We start from the raw sequence: 9,354 nt of genomic DNA on the forward strand, positions 1-9,354 counted from the left end.
ATCACCCAAACTGCGTCGAACTTCCGCTGAGTCCGTAGGAGTCCAACAACGAAATCCATAGTGATCTGCTCCCATTTCCACTCCGGAATCTCCATCTTATGAAGCAATCCACCTGGTCGCTGATGCTCATACTTAACCTGCTGGCAATTTAGACAAAGAGCCACAAACTCCACTATGTCCTTCTTCATCCTCCTCCACCAGTAATGCTGCCTCAAGTCCTGGTACATCTTCGCGGCACCCAGATGAATGGAGTACCGTGAGCTGTGAGCCTCCTAGAGAATCAACTCCCATAGTCCATCTACATTGGGCACACATAGCCTGTCGTGCATCCTCAATGCACCATTATCTCCAATAGTGACCTCCTTAGCATCACCATGCTGAACCGTGTCCTTAAGGACAAGCAGATGGGGGTCATCATACTGACGCTTCCTAATACGATCACAAAGAAAAGACCGAGAGACCACACAAGCCAATACTCGACTCGGCTAAGAAATATCCAATCTAAGGCCTGAACATTTAATGCCAATGGCCTCTCTGCTGCTGGTGGATATGCTAAGCTCCCCAAACTCTCTGCCTGGCGACTCAAAGCATCAGCCACCACATTGGCAGTACCAGGATGCTACAAATTTATGATATCATAATCCTTAAGCAGCTCTAACCACTTCCTATGACGCAAATTAAGATCCTTATGCTTCAACAGATGCTGCAAACTCCGATGATCGGTGTAAATCTCACAAGGAACACCGTACAAATATTGCCTCCATTTCTTCAAGGCATGAACAATAGCTGCTAACTCAAGGTCGTGGACATGATAGTTCTTTTCATGAACCTTTAGTTGTCTGGACGCGTAGGCAATCACCCTACCGTCCAGCATCAAAACCGCACCGAGACCAATCCGCGATGCATCATAATATAGAGCATAAGACCCCAAACTTGTAGGCAATACCAATACTGGGGTTGTAGTCAAGGTTGTCTTGAGCTTCTAAAAGCTCTCCTCACACTCCTCTGTCCACCTGAACGGAGCACTCTTCTGGGTCAGCCTAGTCCTAGGTGCTGCAATAGATGATAATCCCTCTACAAAATAACGGTAATACACCACAAAATCAAGAAAACTCCGAATCTCCGTAGCTGATGACGTTCTAGGAAAACTCTGCACTGCTTCCACCTTCTTCGAATGTACATGGATCCCATCACTCGATACTACATGACCCAAGAATGCCATTGAGTCTAGCCAGAACTCACACTTTGAAAATTTTGCATATAACCTCTTTTCTCTCAGGGTCTGAAGCACAGTCATTAGGTGCTGCTCATAATCCTCTCGAATCCGGGAGTATACCAGACTGTCTTCAATAAACACAATGATGAATGTGTCAAGATAGGGCCAAAACACACTGTGCATCAAGTGAATAAAAGCTGTTGGGGCATTGGTCAACATATATGACATAACAAGGAACTCGTAGTGACCATACCAAGTCCTGAAAGTAGTCTTCAGGATATCTGGCTCCCGAATCTTTAACTGATGATAGTCTGAACATAAGTGAATCTTAGAAAACACTATGGCACCTTGTAACTGATCAAATAAGTCATTAATACAAGGCAATGGATGCATGTTCTGCATTGTGACTTTGTTCAACTGGTGGTAATCAATACACATCCGCATAGAACCATCTTTCTTTTTCACAAATAAGATAGGAGCACCCCAAGGTGACACACTGGGCCGAATGAAGCCCTTATCAAGCAACTCCTGAAACTGCTTCTTGAACTCCTTCAATTCAGGAGGAGCCATACGATATGGAGGAATAGAGATGGGATGAGTGCCCGGCAACAAATCAATGCCAAAATCAATATCTCTGTCGGGCGGCATGCCCGAAAAATCAGCTAGAAACACATCTAGAAAGTCCCTCACTACTGGAACTAACTCAACTGTAGGGTTATCAATATTGACATATCTCACATAAGCTAGATACGCGTCACACCCCTTCTCAACCATTCGTTGAGCTTTAAGAAATGAAATAAATCTGCTGGGAGTATACTCTAAGGTATCTCTCCACTCTAATCGTGGTAAACCTTGGATAGCCAGTGTCACGGTCTTAGCGTGACAATCAAGAATACCATAATGGCGCGACAACCAGTCCATGCCTAAGATAACATCAAAGTCTACCATACTGAGCAATAATAAATCGACTCTGGTGTCAAAACCACTAAGATCAACCAAATACGACCGATACACGCGATCCACAACAAGAGAATCTCCCACAAGAGTAGACACATAAACAAGGGAACTCAAAGAATCTCGCGAAACGCCCAAATACAGGGCAAAATAATAGGACACATATGAATATTTAGAGCCTGGGTCAAATAATACCACCAGAATAATACCTGTAATGACAGAGTCAAAAGCATATGCCTATGTAAGCCAGAAGAGCATAATACCTGGCCTGGCCTCCCCCTTTAGGGCAACCTCAACCTCCCCGACCTCCACCTCGAGCTGGCTGAGCAGGTGGGGTGGTAACTAGTCCTGGAATCATAGCCTGAGGACCCGGTGGAGCACGTGGTGGCTGAGAAGTCTGTGGAGGTGCACCCCTCCTAAGTCTAGGGCAATACCTTACCATATGGAGGGTGTCACCATACTCAAAACAACCCCTCAGAGGGTGTGGCTGTTATGACTGACTCGGGCTAGGTCTGCTGGACTGGCTGCTAAAAGCACCCCGAGCATGAGGTACACTAGATAGTGGTGGTGCATAATAAGGCTCTTGGGGCCTAGAAGGGACCAGAATACCACTGGCATCTGGAAGAGCTAAATGTACGGGGCGACTCCCATAACCCCTACCATGGTGAGCTGCTGGGGCATGAGCACCCGAATAAGAACCAGTCTCTTGAGACCTCTTGGCCTCTCTCTCCTCTTTATCCGGGCAAGCATGCCCTCCAATCTCCTAGCGATACTCACAACCTGCTGATAAGAAGTATCCATCTCCAACTTCCTGGCCATACTAATTCGGATACTGAGGTGGAGTCCCTTAATAAACTATCGAACCCTTTCTCGAACTGTGGCAACCAAGGCCGGTGCATGTCGGGCCAAATCACTAAAGCGTACTGCATACTCTGACACAGTCATAGCACCATGGCACAGCTACTCAAACTTCGCGTACCATGAGTCCCTGAGGCTCTGAGGGTCATACTCTCTCAAAAACATGTCCGAGAACTGAGTCCATGTAAGTGAAGCTGCCTCATCCGAACTACTCAACTAATAAGCATGCCACCACTGATAGGTTGCTCCTCTAAGCTGGAAGGTCCGCTAAGCCCATAGTACGGAGAATACGATAACACTCCTCCAAAAAACCCTGAGCATCATCTGTAGCCAATCCACTGAAGGTAGGTGGGTGGTACTTCTTGAACCTCTCAAGTCTGAGCTGCTCCACCTCAGAAGCAGCTATCCTAGTCTCGTGCTGAACCAGAGCTACCGGCTTCATAGGGATGAACTCTGGGGCCTGGTCGACTTGAGCCCGGTGCTCTAGAGTACCGGCGATGGGAGTATGTTCTCCTCCCCTGGACTGAGATATGGCAGGAGCAAGTGGAATCAATCCACCTTGAGCTAAGGTACTGAACATGCTCAGAAATTGGGCTAGAGTCTGTTGGAGGGCTGGTGCAGCAACATTACCTGAGGTGCCTGCCCTCCAGCTGAAGCTACTGGGGTCTCCTCTATAGCAGCTCGTGCGGGTGCTCTGGCTGCACCGCGTGGACATCCTTGGCCTTTACCCTCTCGCAGTTCTAGCAAGGGGCGCGGGTGCCTGGTCATAAGATCCGCCTGTACGTGTCCTCAACATCTGCGAGAGAATAGAATACAGTATTTTAGAATTCTTGATGTCAACAAATTGCGCACGACAAGGAATCAAAGAAGTATAATTTTTCCTGATAGTTCCATAGCCTCCCGAAGATAAGTACAGATGTCTCCGTACCGATCTGCGAGACTCTAATAAACCGGTTTGTGACTCACGACACCTATGAACCTAGAGCTCTGATACCAACTTGTCACGACCCAAACTCCCTTCGTATAACGTCGTGACGACACCTAGTCTCTACGACTAGGTAAGCCGAACCAATTGCGGAAATATAACAAAAATGAAAGTAAAACTTGGTAACTAACAGCAGTGGATAACTGAATAACAAATAACAATGCCGCTCGGCATGTACAATAACCTACTCTATAATACACAGTCTTCCAAAAACCCAGAACATCGTAAGTCACAAGCTACAGAAGGAAACTAGTATCTCTATACACCATAGTCTAACAAAAGAAGTACGGAAGGTAAATGTCATAGGAGAGAATAGAGGGTGACTCCGAGGTTTGCGGATGCAACAGATGTACCTTGAAGTCTCTGTATAGAAGCAAACACTCTCAGCTAATAGCGGGGCTGATAAGTAGTACCTGGATCTGCACACAAAATCATGTGTAGAAGAGTAGCATGAGTACACCACAACGGTACCCAGTAAGTGCCAAGCCTAACCTCGGTCGAGTAGTGACGAGATCAGGTCAAGCCCACTGGTATATAATAAGTAAAGAAGGAGAATATACAGAATAATAAGAGAGTAGAATTTTACAAAATGAAACACAACAAGGCAACAGTATAACACAGGGTAAACAACAAGGGATCTCCCGAGATACCGTCTCGTAGTCCCAAAATAAATATATAGGGAGAACTCCCGAGGAACCGCCTCGAAGTCTCAAAAGTAAATGTGCAGGGAGAACTCCCAAGGAACGGCCTCGTAGTGTTAAAAGTAAATATAGGGAGAACTCCCGAGGAACCGCCTCGAAGTCTCAAAAGTAAATGTGCAGGGAGAACTCCCAAGGAACGGCCTCGTAGTGTTAAAAGTAAATATACAGGGAGAACTCCCGAGGAACCACCTCGTAGTTTCAAAAGTAAATGTGTAGGGTGAACTCCCGAGGAATCGCCTCGTAGTTTCAAAAGTAAATATATAGGGAGAACTCCCGAGGAACCGCCTCGTAGTTTCAAAAGTAAACACACAGCTCAACCGATAAATACTATAGTTAACAATAAGAATTTTACAGTTAAGGATGATAAAGAACAAGGAAAAACAGGAAATCAACTAGGCATGCTTCACAGAGTTCAAATAAGCAGTTAAAGCACACAGACATGCAAGATTAGACTAAACAGGATAACTACGCATATTGGGATAACTCAATTAAAAATGAAAAATAGACTAATACTTATTTATACAGTATAACTCAAATTAAAGGAAACAAGTCACTACTCAGTAAAATAAATCAGAATTTTTAACAATTAGCCTGTGTACGTACTCGTCACTTCACGTACACAACGCTCACATATCACAACAGTACCAAATCCTAAGGGGATTTCCTCCTCACATGGTTAGGCAAGCCACTTACCTCGAACCAAGATCAATCAGTCGGTAACAATGCCTTTTCCACGACTATAAGAATGGCCCAAATCTAGCCCAAATAAATTGCATACCATAAATATGACTATAAGAAATTAATCTTATTAATGAAATCAAAGCTAAAGCAAGAAATTAGAAAATCGCTCCAAAGGTCGACCCGGGCCCATGTCTCAGAATCGGGTAAAAGTCAGAAAATATGAACACCCATTCACTCACGAGTCCAACCATACAAGAATTTCTCAAATCCGACCTCAAATCGCCTTCCAAATCTCAAAAACTTAGTCTAGGATGTTTCTACCATTTTTACCCAATTTCAGACTCAAATCCTTAATTAAAGGGTGGAATCAACTATAGAATGAGATATAACCATAAAAGAGTTAAGAATCAATACCCACAAGCTTCCTCTGAAAATCCCATGAATTTTTGCTTCAAACCGAGCTCTCAAACTCCCAAAATCGAAATGGGAAATCAACCCTCAAAATCCTATTTTCTGCCTAGTAAACTCGCTTCTCCGAGCCTTCAATCGCACCTGCAGATAAATCATCGCTGGTACGAAAATGACTTAAATGGCTGGGACTGCATCAGCGAGCTTCGGGCCGCACCTGCGAGCCCACTCCTGCGGTTTGACTTCCGCATCTGCGACCCTTGCCCATGCCACCCATACCACTCCTGCGACCATCACTTCGCATCTACGGATACGCTGATGCGGTTATACCTCCGCACTTGCGACCTCTGGCCTCTTCCTTCCAAACCACACCTGTGTTCATAGGCTCGCAGCTACGGTCAATGTTGCGCTGGTGCAATTACACCAGGTGCAACATCTTCAGCTATTCTTCCAAAACCAAATTTGATCCGTTAACCATCAGAAATCAACCCGAGGCCCCTAGGACCTCAACCAAACATACCCACTAGTCCTAAATCACCACACGGAGTTAGTTGAGTCCTCAAATCATATCAAACAATGCTTAAAACATGAATCACCCTCTAATTCAAACTTAATGAACTTTGAAACTTCCAACTTCTACAACTGATGTTGAAACCTATCAAATCGTGTCCGATTGACCTCAAATTTTGCACGCAAGTCATATTCGACATTACAAACGTACTCTACCGGTCAAAATCTCCAAAAATTTGAATTTTGCCATTTCAAGACTAAATCAGCGACAGACCTCCAAAACACAATCCGGACACGCCCCTAAGTCCAAACTCACCCAACGGAGCTAACAGAACCGACATAACTCTATTCCAGAGTCGTCTTCACACAGTTTTGACTACAGTAAAAAATCCTAAGATTTAAGCTTTCATTTTAGGGACTAAGTGTCCCAAAACTCTCCGAAACCACGAACAAAACCTCCCAACAAGTCACATAAGCAGAAAAAGGTACAGGGAAAATAGTACATAGGGGAACAGGGCTATTACTCTATAAAAGGCCGAACGAGTCGTTGCATCCTTCCCCTCTTAAAACAATCATTCGTCCTCGAATGAGCATAAAGACATATGTGAAGTGGTGAAAAGATGAGGATAATGGCTGCGCATATCCTGCTCGGTCTCCCAAGTCGCCTCTTCGACCGGCTGACCCCTACACTGAACCTTCACGGAAGCAATGTTCTTTGACCTCAGCTTTCGAACCTACCTGTCCAGAATAGCCAATAGATCCTCAACAAAAGATAGATCATTATCCAACTGGACTTAGCTGAAATCCAACACATGAGCCGGATTGCCGTGATACTTCCGTAGCATGGAAACATGGAATACTGGATGGACTCCTGCTAGACTGGGAGGTAAGGCAACCTCATAAGCAACCTCCCAACTCGCTGCAACACCTCAAAGGGACCAATGAACCTTGGGCTCAGCTTGCCCTTCTTTCTGAATGTCATAACGCCCTTCATAGGCGAAACCCGGAGCAAGAACCACTCTCCAATCATGAATGCAACATCGAGAACATTCTGATCTGCATAACTCTTCTGTCTGTACTGGGCTGTGCGAAGTCGATCCTGAATCACCTTCACCTTATCCAGGGCATCCTGAACCAAGTTTGTACCCAATAATCTAGCCTCTCCAGGATCGAACCAACCCACTGGAGACCGACACTGCCTACCATATAGAGCCTCATACGGTGCCATCTGAATGATCGACTGATAACTGTTGTTGTAGGCAAACTCCGCAAGTGGCAAGAACTAATCCCAAGAACCTCTAAAATATATCACACACACACGGAGCATACCCTCCATTATCTGAATAGTGCGCTCGGACTGTCCGTCTGTCTGAGGGTGAAAAGTTGTGCTCAACACAAGCCGAGTACCTAACTCCTATTGTTCAACCCTTCAGAACTGTGATGTAAACTACATACCCCGATCAGAGATGATAGATACCGGTATACCATGAAGCCTGATAATCTCAAGGATATAAATTCGAGCCAACTGCTCGGAAGAATAAGTAGTCATCATAGGAATGAAACGAGCTGACTTGGTCAGCCTATCCACAATCACCCAAACTGCGTCGAACTTCCGCTGAGTCCGTAGGAGTCCAACAACGAAATCCATAGTGATCTGCTCCCATTTCCACTCCGGAATCTCCATCTTATGAAGCAATCCACCTGGCCGCTGATGCTCATACTTAACCTGCTGGCAATTTAGACACCGAGCCACAAACTCCACTATGTCCTTCTTCATCCTCCTTCACCAGTAATGCTGCCTCAAGTCCTGGTACATCTTCACGGCACCCAGATGAATGGAGTACCACGAGCTGTGAGCCTCCTAGAGAATCAACTCCCATAGTCCATCTACATTGGGCACACATAGCCTGTCGTGCATCATCAATGCACCATCATCTCCAATAGTGACCTCCTTAGCATCACCATGATGAACCGTGTCCTTAAGGACAAGCAGATGGGGGTCATCATACTGACGCTTCCTAATACGATCATAAAGAAAAGTCCGAGAGACCACACAAGCCAATACTCGACTCGGCTCAGAAATATCCAATCTAACAAACTGGCTGGCTAAGGCCTGAACATCCAATGCCAATGGCCTCTCTGCTGATGGTAGATATGCTAAGCTCCCCAAACTCTCTGCCTGGCGTCTCAAAGCATCAGCCACCACATTGGCCTTACCAAGGTGGTACAAAATGGTGATATCATAATCCTTAAGCAGCTCTAACCACCTCCTCTGATGCAAATTAAGATCCTTCTGCTTGAACAAATGCTGCAAACTCCATGATCGGTGTAAATCTCATAAGGAACACCATACAAATAGTGCCGCCATAACTTCAAGGCATGAACAATAGCTGCTAACTCAAGGCCGTGGACAAGATAGTTCTTTTCATTCATCAATCACCCTACCGTCCTACATCAACACCGCACCGAGACCAATCCGCGATGCATCATAATATACAGTATAAGACCCCGAACCTATAGGCAATACCAATACTGGGCTGTAGTCAAAGATGTCTTGAGCTTCTGAAAGCTCTCCTCACACTCCTCTGTCCACCTGAACGGAGCACCCTTCTGGGTCAGCCTGGTCATAGGTGCTACAATAGATGAGAATCCCTCTACAAAATGACGGTAATACCTCACCAAACAAAGAAAAATATGGATCTCCATAGCTAATGACGGTCTAGGCCAACTATGCACTGTTTCCACCTACTACGGATCCACCTGGATCCTATCACTCGATACTACATGACCCAAGAATGCCACTGAGTCTAGTCAGAACTCGCACTTTTGTAAATTTTGCATATAACATTTTTTTTCTCAGGGTTTGAAGCATAGTCATAGGTGCTGCTCATGATCCTCTCGAGTCCGGGAGTACACCAGACTGTCTTCAATAAACACAATGAAGAATGAGTCAAGATAGGGCCGAAACACACTAAGCATCAAGCTGCTGGGGTATTGGTCAACCCAAATGACATAACAAGGAACTTGTAGTGACCATACCG

Source organism: Nicotiana tomentosiformis, chromosome 9 (assembly GCF_000390325.3).
Source record: "Nicotiana tomentosiformis chromosome 9, ASM39032v3, whole genome shotgun sequence".
NCBI classification, from domain to species: Eukaryota; Viridiplantae; Streptophyta; class Magnoliopsida; order Solanales; family Solanaceae; genus Nicotiana; species Nicotiana tomentosiformis.